We start from the raw sequence: 9832 nt of genomic DNA, 5'->3' as shown, positions 1-9832 counted from the left end.
TGGGGTCGTCACCGAGCAAGGCCAAGGAAATTTCAACAACTCCACAGTCACTTCCATCCGGCTCAAGCCAAAGGCGAAAGCGTGAACCGAAGGCTGAACCGGTTATCAATCTGGCCTCCTTGGGGCAAAGAAGAATACCTCCGGGAATAAGAGAATTCTCGGAATGAAGAAATAAGTTTTGAGGCTCGAAGAATTCAAGAGAGCGTTCCTCTCGCTTTGTTTGACGACGCTCAAGCACGAGCTCATACCATGGATCCCCGCCTAACGACCAATAGAAGAAGATTGCCTCGGCGTCCATAGGTGAGTCTTATTCTATGGCCATGCAGGTTATGGTGACGGGAGCAATGTTTATTGAAGAACAGCTGGCCCATATGAGCGAAGCGGTCCAAGCGCGAAGATGGTCGAAGAGAGGATCGTGCAGATTGCTTCTCTCATCAACAAGTGGAAACACATCGGGATAAGAAGCCTGGTCAAGACGCAAACAAGAAAGGACCACATCATGAGGCTGAATCCAGCGAGAAAGGATTGGGTCATGAAACAGAGTCGGGTGAGAAGTCGCACGGAAAAATTGCGCTGCCTCGGTGGGTTCTTTGTCGGGCCAACAACTTCAAGACATGATCGCGAACACCATCAGAGTTCAATACGGAGCACCTTCCCAAGACACGCTCATGTATTCTAAGCCATACACCAAGAGGATAGACAACTTGCGAATGCCGATGGGATATCAACCTCCCAAGTTCCAACAATTCGATGGAAAGGGCAATCCAAAACAACACATTGCACACTTCGTCGAAACATGCAACAATGTTGGAACGGAGGCGACCACACAGTGAAACAATTTATTCGATCCTAAAGGGAAATGCATTTGATTGGTATGTAGACTTGGAGTCCGAGTCTCTTGACAGTTGGGACCAAATGAAGCGAGAATTCTTGAATAAATTCTATAGCACTCGTCGCACCGTGAGTATGATGGAACTCACGAATACCAAGCAATGGAAAGATGAACCTGTCGTTGATTACATCAATCGATGGTATTCATTAAGCTTGGATTGCAAAGATAGGCTTTTGGAGATATCAGCAGTCGAGATGTGCATTCAAGGGATACAATGGGGGTTACTCTACATTTTATAAGGGATTAAACCCCGAACGTTTGAGGAGCTAGCCACTCGTTCCCATGATATAGAGTTAAGCATCGCCAGCCACGGAGGAAAGCATCAGCCCGTCATCAAGCATAAAAAGGAGAAAGTCTTTGGACAAAAGACAGATAAGCCGGTCAAGAAGCCTACCAAGGAAGCAATGACAATCAACATTGTCTCGGCCAAAATCTCCACCCGAGATAAGAAGAGGGAAGTCAAAAGGATGGAGTCATCCCGATAGGTAGATAGACGTCGGTGCACCTTGAAGGAATTGGAGGAGAAAACATACCCTTTTCTTGACTCCGATGTCGCAAGTATGCTTGAGGATTTGCTAGAAAAGAAGGTGATCGAATTGTCGAATGTAGCGGCTGAGGGATGAGCGGGTCAACGACCTAAATTTTAAATACCACAGAATTGTCAGCCATCCAGTAGAAAAGTGCTTCGTGTTGAAGGAGCTAATTATGAACTTAGCTAGGCAAGGAAGGATCGAGTTGGATGTTGACGAAATTGCAGAGGTGAACGGTGCCACAATTGTGTTCGGATCCTTTGATCCGATGCTTTGCCCGTATTGTCAAAAATATCGGAGTTTCAATCTACAAGGGGCACACACCAGAAGATTGGTCTATGTACAAAAGAAGTGGTGGGCGAACCAAGTGGTGATGGCTTTGTTGGTAACTCGTCTTTTGATAACAATGAAGGATGAATGCTCGTTACTTGGCGGAAGTCTCGTACGAAGTGCATTCCTCAACGACAAAATGCTCAATCAAAGAATGAGCGGCGAAAGAGAGGCTCGCACCAACATTCTAAGAACAAAACCAGACGGATGGTGAGGAGAGACTCCGAACAAGAAGATGAACCATTAATCCAAGGGACACGAACTCCAGTTATGCTAGGAGAATACTTTCTCAAAGTGTTCTTCGTAAGAGGGCCAAGAGACAGTCCATATGACAACTTGCTATCAGGTAGATGGCGAAGATGCCTCGGCAGAAGATATGAAACTCATGAAGAGTGAAAGGTCTCAACACAGGCAGAAAATCCACCAGCGCATTCAAATATTGAAGAAGCGGTGGAACTCCCTGAAGCCATACGTGTAGCATTGGTAAAGGCATTAATGGATCTCAATATCCAACCAAATAAGATAAGGAAGACCGGAAAATTAGAGCCTGAGTCTCAAGACCATGCTCCTTGCTGCGCGACGTGCGCTTCCATCACATTCACCGATGAAGACCTCTTGTTAGGATTTAAACCACATAATCGTCCGCTTTTTGTGTTAGGGTATGTGTGAGAACAAAAACTTAGTCGCATGCTTGTGGACGGAGGTTCAACAGTAAACATCATGCCTAAATCCACGATGATGAAGTTAGGCATCACCATGGACGAATTGTCACGCAGTGGTCTCATGATTCAAGGCTTCAATCAAGGAGGACAATGAGCTATGGGCATGATCAGAACTGAGCTCATGATAGGCGATTTAAAGTCAAACACCCTATTTCACGTGATTGATGCTAAGACCTCCTACAATCTCCTATTAGGAAGGCCATGGGTGCATGAAAATGGGATAGTGCCTTCAACCTTACATCAATGTTTCAAATTTTACAGAGGAGGAGTAAAGAAAATCTTGGGTGACGTCAAACCATTTCTTGAAGCCGAGTCTTACTTCGTTGACGCCAAATTTTACTTGGATGAAGAAATGGTATCTGAAGTTATTCCCGTTGAGGTTCACTCGACATGAAAAGCCATGCCAAAAAGAGAAGAGCATTCAAAGTGCCCTCCCGCTGAAGAGAATGGTTCAAAGAAGTCAAAAAGCACCTTGTCTGGACAAATGGGATCATCACCAATAGATTCACGGAAGGTGTCTACTCCCGTCCTCTGCTATGTCTCATCATCCTGACGGAAGGAAGGACAATCCCCATTTGGAGAAGAAGTAAAGCCAAGGAAATGGGGAGAAAGCGACATGAAGTTCTTGAAGGAGTCGACAACCATACATTTACCCAAGTTGAGTAATTCAAACGTTTTGAAATCTTCGGTACCAGGGTTCGTTAGACCATCACAAGAGGCAACAAGACACGAATCTGTTCCGATCACAAGAACAAAAGAAGGTTTTATTAAATGCTTATAAGCTCATGTCAAAGGCAGGTTATGACTTGGCTTATCTTCTTGATGGGAGAGCTTAATCCGGATATCACGGAGAAAGGAAGCATGGCCTTAGCGAAATCAAAAGAAGTTGAAAGAGCAAGGTTACACAATTATTTCGGCTAGAAGCGAGGCCTAGGTTTTACTATTATACTTTTGTCAAGATCTCTGCTAGAAGAAAATAAAAAGCGAGCTCAACATATTAGTATCGAAGCGGTTGAGGAGGAAGAAGAACCAAATCTTTTAAGAGAGCCTCGGTGTTAGACCGTTTAGTAAGCCTACCCGCGGACCTCGATTTTCAGCCGTATCAAAGAATCAACATCACGACCTTACGTGTTCAAAGGATAGCGGGCATGATAGCCAAATAAATTCCATCATTGCACAGATTGGTGCTAGAAAGACTTGGAGTTCCAAGCAAGTCGTCGAAGAGAAAATCAGCAAGAATTGAAAACTAGAGTTCATGTCGATTCAACGGAAGACAATGAAATTCGGAGTTTAATCCCGTCACGTATGAAACGTCACTCTACATTAGACGTAACTTCAGGTGACCAGCTCAAAGTGAAACGATGAACAATCATACAAACTCGAGAAAGTTTGAGTCATCAAAACAAAGTAGCGATGAAGAGCGGAGGTTCTAGCTGTTCATCACGTTACGATCAAAGAGCTCGACGAAGAGGAACCTTTCGAGGAGGACATAAGGCTCTTGCCGCATTAGAAGATGGAGGCCAAGCGACTGTTGATGAATTAAAAGAACTCAATCTTGGCACAAATGAAGACCCCAGACCTATCTTCGTTAGTGTACTTTTGAATCCTAGTGAAGAGGAGTCCTATCATCAACTTCTACTTGAGTATAAAGATGTCTTTGCTTGGACATATAAGGAGATGCCAGGCCTTGATCCGAAAGTTACTGTCCATCACCTTGCAGTCAAACCTGGAGCACGCCCAATCAAACAAACTCAACATCGCTTCCGTCCGGAGCTCTTAAGTCAAATCGAAGCCGAAGTTGACAAGTTGATCGCCACGGATTTATTAGGGAGGTGAAATACCCAGCGTGGATAACGAACATCGTTCGGTGAAGAAGAAAATCACTGGACAAATTCGTATTTGTGTTGACTTCCGAGACTTAAACGAGGCTTGCCGGAAGGATGACTTTCCATTGCCTATAATTGAGCTCATGGTTGATGCAACCACAGGTCATGAAGCCTTATCTTTCATGGATGGTTCATCTGGATACAATCAAATAAGAATGTCGCCAGAGGACGAAGAACTCACAGCCTTCCGCACTTTAAAAGGAATTTACTATTACAAGGTGATGCCATTTGGCCTCAAGAATGCAGGTGCGACCTATCAACGTGCAATGCAAAATATCTTTGGTGACATGCTTCGCAAGAATGTCGAGTGCTACGTTGATGACACAGTGATCAAGTCAAAAGAAAATCACTTGAAGACTTGAGAATGATGTTTAACAGATTGCAGAAGTACCAACTCAAGATGAACACATTGAAGTGTGCTTTCGGCATTATGTCAGGTAAATTTCTTGGTTTCATCGTTAAACATCGAGGCATCGAAGTAGACCAGACTAAGATTAAAGCCATCCGAGTATGCCCGAGCCAAGAAATTTACATAAGTTGAAAAGTTTACAAGGGCGTCTCGCGTTCATTCGGCGATTCATCTCAAACTTAGCAGGAAGGTGTCAGCCGTAGTCGCCTTATATGAAAAAGATGTTCCATTTGTTTGGGATGAAGCTTGTCACAATGTATTTGAAAGCATAAAGAAGTACCTATCGAGTTCACCACTGTTAGGAGCTCCTATTCCAGGCAAACCACTCATATTGTACATTGCGACTCAAGAGAGGTCAATTGGAGCCCTGTTGGCGCAAGAGAATGAGTCACATAACGAGCAAGCACTCTATTATCTAAGCCAAACTCTTATTGGTCCCGAACTGAACTACACACCTATAGAAAAGACGTGTCTTGCACTTGTCTTTGCTATTCAAAAGTTAAGGCACTACATGCAAGCGTTCACGGTTCATCTAATTGCGCTTTAGCTGACCCGGTGAGGTACGTTATGTCAAAACCAGGTCTTGATGGGGCGTTTGGCCAAGTGGGCGTTACTTCTCAATCAATATGAAATCATCTACACTCCAGCAAGGGCGGCAAAGGGCAAGCGTTGCAGATTTCCTAGCGATCATTCAATTCTAGCGAGACTAGAAATTTCGGATGACTTACGACGAACAAGTCTTCTTGGCACGTTTCTCCCGCTTGGATGATGTTTTTGTGGATCGGCTCGTAAAGATGGAGCGGGGGCTGGCGTAGTCTTCCTGTTATCCGAGAGACACGTATTGCCCTACTCATTCTCTTTAAGTGAACTTTGCTCGAACAACGTTGCAGAATACCAGGCTTTGATCATGGGCTTGCAAATAGCCGTAGAGATGAAGAGATCGAGCTTAGAAGTATATGGTGACTCCATGTTAGTGATCAACCAATTGTTGACCCATTACGAATTTAGGAAGGATGATCTAATTCCATATCACCAAATGGCCACGCAATTACTGGAAAGGTTTGACTTCATGACACTAGAGCATGTGCCAAGAAAGGACAACCAAATGGCAGATGCCTTAGCAAATCTTGCCGCTACGTTGGCGTTGACAAAAGATGAAGCGGTGAATCTTCCAGTTTGCCAACGTTGGGTCGTTCCATTAACACTTGGGGTATCGCAAGAATGAGCCAACGTTATCTCGGTATTGTCCATTGACATTGACATTGACGATTGGAGGCAACCTTTAATTGATTATCTTGAGCATGGAAACGCGGATGATTGAGACATCGATCAGGTACGGCGTTGGACACCTCGATTCATTTATTGTAAAGAGATTATATACCGTCGTTCATTCGAAGGCCTGTTTCTAAGATGCTTGGGGGAAGAAGATGCATCCAAAGCAATGGAGGAGGCTCACTCAGGTATTTGCGGAGCTTATCAATCAAGGCCAAAGCTACATTTCCAAATAAAGAGGATGGGCTACTATTGGCCGACTATGGTCAAGGATTACATGGATTATGTGAAGAAATGTCAAGCATGTCAATTCCATGTCAACTTCATACATCAGCCGCCGGAGCCGCTACATCCTACAATTGCTTCATGGCCATTTGATGCGTGGGGCCTTGATGTGGTGGGACCAATAGCACCCAAATCTTCTGATGGTTATTCTTACATCCTTGCAGCCATAGACTACTTTTCAAAATGGGCAGAAGCTATACCTTTAAAGGAAGTGAAGAAAGAAAACGTAGTGAACTTTATCAAAGTGAATATCATTTATCGGTATGGTGTGCCGCGCTACATCATCATGCAGATAATGGAAAGCCATTCTCGAACCGGTTGATGGATAAATGGTGTGAAGACTTTCAAACAACGCAACTCTTCAATGTATAATGCCCCAGCCAACGGTCTTGCGGAGGCGTTCAGCAAAACTCTTTGCAACCTGTTGAAGAAAGTTGTTGGAAGAACCAAGAAAGATTGGCATAAAAGGATAAATGAAGCATTGTGGGCTTATCGGACGACATACCGGACGCCTACTCGGAGCCACACCATACTCACTCGTTATGCACGCGTGGAGCAGTCTTGCCTCTAGAAAGTCAAATTCCATCATTGAGGATGGCCATACAAGAGGGATTGACTGATGAAGAGCATGCAAAGCTACGTCTCCAAGAGTTAGAAGCACTAGGCGAAAAGAGACTCGAGCGCAACAGCGCTTAGAATGTTATCAAGCTAAACGGCCTTCGAATGCTTTTAACAAAAAGGTTCGCCCCAGGTCTTTTCAAGTAGGAGATCTTGTCCTCACATTATGTAGACCTATCATCACAACACACAAAACCGGAAGCAAGTTTACTTCAAAATGGGATGGGCCCTACGTAGTTCAAGAAGTGTACACAAGTGGAGCTTACAAGATCGTAGCCGAGGACGATTTAAGAGTCGGTCCTATCAATGGAAAGTTCTTCAAATGATACTACGCATGAAATGATACCAAGCTCCTGGCCCACATGAGCCTAAATGCGTGCGACATCAAAAAAAAAAAAGCATTAGATTGAAAACCCAAAAGGCGGTCCAAGCAAAAGTTAGAGCACAAGAAAGTCCGTTGAACTGAAAACCCGAAAGGGCGGTTTAAGCAAAAGTTAGGACACAAAAAAAAAGTCCCTTAAACTACGTGATGACTTGATTCCTTTTCACCGAGGGTACGTAGGTAGCTTGGATAAATAATTCCAAGTTCAGTCACATCAAAATAAAAACAAAGGGTTTCCTCATCAATCCGAACCATTCAAAAAAAAAACAATGAAATAAGAAAGTGTTTTTATTTCATTATGAAAGTTAACTAGTAAACATAAACACTTTGACAAGTTCAAAGAGAAATATAAATAAAGCAAAGAAAATTTACAACAACAAAAGTTTGCTATTTTCAAGACAAGTCCTTGAAGCCGTTACGCAATCTCTCAAAAGAAACTCATAACGCATCTAAAGTCTCAGCATCGGTAGTGGATAATACAGGAGCTTCTTCAACTGCAATCTTATCCTCTCTCAAACGGGAAACCTCACCATGATGATAAGAAAGTTGTGCATCACTCTTTGAAAGCGATTCGTTTAATTGATGCAGTCTTGACTCCAATTGCTCTTGTTCTCTCTTCAACTCCTTCATACGCGTGTTGGCAGATTTAATAGACTCAAGTATTGAAAATTGATGAACCTCTTCAGCTTGTTGCAGAGCCAAAACAACAGAAAGTGAAGAGTCGACAGCAGCTAAACGATCACTTTGAACCTCGGGAGACAGCTTTTGGCGATGGCAGAGTGTGCAGAACAATAGTCAATTGCGGTCACCATAAGTGCATCAATCATAGCTCGTAGGGATGAGACGTCCGCCCCTACATTGTCAAGGGTAGTTAACAACTTGCCAATCTCATCTTTGAATGAAGGAAGCCTTTCTAATGAAGCCTTCAAGATTATGCTTTTTATTTGGTTGCCCATAACGGAAACTACTTTGCGAAGGGTTTTGTCTGCAACACCTAATTTTGGTTCCCCACATGACATTTCAAAGGTTGATGCATGAGTAGCTGGCTTTAACAAATGTTGATGCATAAGCGAACCTACATTGATGAGTAATGGTTAAGCAAGTAGAATCAAAGATTTCTAAATACGGAGCGTGATAAAGATTGGAATCATACCTCTTAGGCTAACACCTGAACCACTTATCGGGCGCAAGGCATCATTTTCCTCTTCGATAGGAAAATGATTAAATGGTACAAGCTCGGACATAGTAGGGACATGATGCACTACTTCTTCCTAAAATATATATATATAATTAATTAATTTATATATATATATGTATAAAAAAGGGAGGCTCAAGGTGAAATAAAATACATACCTCGTTCATTAGAACCTGTTGTGAAACAGCGGGCACATCACAAAAGAATGTGTCATCAAGTGGGTATGCCGTGTCCAAATCACAATAAAGAGGTCCGATGCTTGTCTTCTTATGCCTAAAGTTGACTTCACTATCTTCATTGCTGCTTATATGCCCTCGCTTCAAATTACGAATTCGTTGACCAAGAGCTATGAAATCTTCCTGGGAATCTGACACACTTTCTATTTCTCCTTTATCATTAAGGACTCGAGTTGTAACACCCCGACTCCAGTTATTTCATATTTTAATTTAATTAAGAGAAAATATTAATTTACTCTTGGGTTAAGGGTAAACCGTAGACAGACGGTAGGCTTGAATCGGAGATTTAACGAAGTTTTGGCGATCAAAACAAGTTCGGTGGTGGAACCGTAATTATTTTGAAGGGTTTAGTAAAAATCAGATTTTTCATTTTTACCTCACTCTCTCTCTCTCTCTCTCTCTCTCTCTCTCTCTCTCTCTCTCTCTCTCTCTCTCTCTCCCGCGTACGCTCTCTCTCTCTCTTCCGCTTTCTCTCCCCGACTCTCTCTTTCTCTCTCTTGATTCTCCGGTTCGGAACGGAAGGGCGGCACGGTCCCATTGGATTCGTCTCGAAGCCCGATCACAACCACCCCATTTCCCGCGAAAGCCCGATTCTAGCCGCGGGTTCGGTGGTTTTTCTCCGATTTTCACCGCGGCGCAGGCGATTCCGGCCAGTTTTTCTGTCGAGTGTGGTATGTTTTCAAACCCTCTCAGTATGCTCTAGCTGATTTTGGGGCAAGTTTGGATCGATTTTGAAGTTTGGAAGTGATTTTGAAACCTAGGTTTTGGCCGGTTTTCAATATGAAATTCCGGCCACTTGCCGTCCGAATTGGACGTTGCCGTAGTTGAAAAAGATGCTCCATTCTTCGAGTAGTATCTAGGATTGGAAGGGTGGTTCGTAATTTGGAGATTTTCCGTCGCCGGAAATTTCTCTACACACCCACGCGCTGCCGGCGTGTGGCGGCGCGTGGGCAAGGCTGGTAAAGTTGCTTTTTATCTTGATGTGATCCTTAGGTTGTCATGAGTGCGTAGGATTTTGCGGATCTCAATTTGGATATCGTTTGACTATCGAACGGATTTCGCATATTGTGTGTTA

At 43.5% G+C, this 9832-nt stretch overlaps 2 pseudogenes; both read left to right on the top strand.

Moving 5' to 3' along the window:
• Positions 1 to 314: 314 nt before the first annotated feature.
• LOC148920324 (uncharacterized) lies at positions 315 to 1966 on the top strand (annotated as a pseudogene).
• Positions 1967 to 2247: 281 nt separating this feature from the next.
• On the top strand, positions 2248 to 3027 carry LOC148920323 (uncharacterized; annotated as a pseudogene).
• Positions 3028 to 9832: the final 6805 nt, after the last annotated feature.

The sequence above is a fragment of the Prunus mume genome, linkage group LG2 (assembly GCF_029339155.1).
Source record: "Prunus mume cultivar Tortuosa linkage group LG2, ASM2933915v1, whole genome shotgun sequence".
Lineage (NCBI taxonomy): Eukaryota > Viridiplantae > Streptophyta > Magnoliopsida > Rosales > Rosaceae > Prunus > Prunus mume.
This window is presented reverse-complemented; position numbering and strand designations above follow the sequence as displayed.